The sequence below is a fragment of the Pan paniscus genome, chromosome 1 (assembly GCF_029289425.2).
Source record: "Pan paniscus chromosome 1, NHGRI_mPanPan1-v2.0_pri, whole genome shotgun sequence".
Taxonomy (NCBI): Eukaryota; Metazoa; Chordata; class Mammalia; order Primates; family Hominidae; genus Pan; species Pan paniscus.
In genome coordinates, this window is record NC_073249.2 from 48,672,726 (window position 1) to 48,674,157 (window position 1,432).

Sequence of the window (1,432 nt, forward strand, 5' to 3'; positions counted from 1 at the left end):
CCATATCCTAATAGCACAGAACAGATCCTGGCATAGAATGGCACTCGATTAGTGTTGGTTGAATGAAGAAATGAATGGGTGAATAAATTAGCAAGGATTCTATTAGTTGACTTCTCTGTGGTACTTTGGAAATCACTAGATAATCTCAGTTCTGCTTGGCAATGTATTATGTGAAGTGACAGCTGCTGCTCTGACTTGCTACAGCTAATGACGCTCAGAAATGGGCACTTCGTACGATGTCTTTCTGCCTGCTGCACTTTCAGGTACCCCCACACTCAGTCATCGCAGTCACTCCATCTTGTATGCACTATTGCAGATCTTTGTTTGGAATCCAGTTGTCTTTTGTCTGGGCCATTGATCTTTTTGGCCCTCTATTTTTGCTTCCCGAGACTCCTTCACTGGGTCCCCCACCTCAGGCGCCCATTGCTGTTCACCTGTACCCCAGGCAGTTCTGATTTTGTACCCCCAAAATTCTAGCTGAGGTCAGAGCTCTGGACTCTCCACTACCAGGGAAGAAAAATTGGATGTTTGACTCATTTCCCTACTTTTAAACAACCAACAGGAAAATGAAGGGTTGGCTGATTTATCTGTGGAATAAGCAAATTCAGATTCAGATGATGACAAATAATCTAGACAATTCAGTTTCTGGGCTTGTTTTCCTGAATCATCCAGAGCATTAACACGGCAAATAAAACCCACCAGATAATCTTATTATCTTTCATTTTTTTCTCCATATCGTGGTAGTTTCTCAAGACAAAATATGGCTATTTGCTTTCTTTGAGAGCAAATGTCGATCTTGTACTTAATCTGCCTTCTGCTAAACTAGGGCACAGTAGACTCCTCCTTGTGACTAATAGAGATTCCAGAAATGGAAATTAGGATACAATTTTTAACCTTTACAGAATGAGAAGCCTTGGAGCTAAGCTTTCTTTACATTGTTTAAATCCTTGAAATAAGTCATAATTGCTTCATGGCCCAGCTATCTCATTCCTATAGGACTGAAATCTTACCAATCTTGATTTCTAGTTTGACAAGAGGATAAAAAAGAAAATCCTGTGAGAAGCTAGTATCCTTTTAGATAAGTTATTTCTGTGTCTCTCTGGAAATGATCTTGCAAAGGGCTAATGATACATCATCAGATTTACAGAGCAACATGATTCACATCATCTCATTTGATTCTGCTAATATGCTTAGTGATTAGACAGAAAAAAATATATTGTTGTTCCCATTTTTAAAACAGAGAAAGTGGAACATAGCATTTTCAGAAATCTGGGCCACAGATCATTGGTAAAACAGTAAGCCTGCAGTTTTGATTCCCAGTTCATTAGGAAGTTAATGTAAGGGTGGCCAGGCGCAGTGGCTCACGCCTGTAATCCCAGCACTTTGGGAGGCCGAGGCGGGTGGATCACGAGTCAGGGGTTCAAGACCAGCC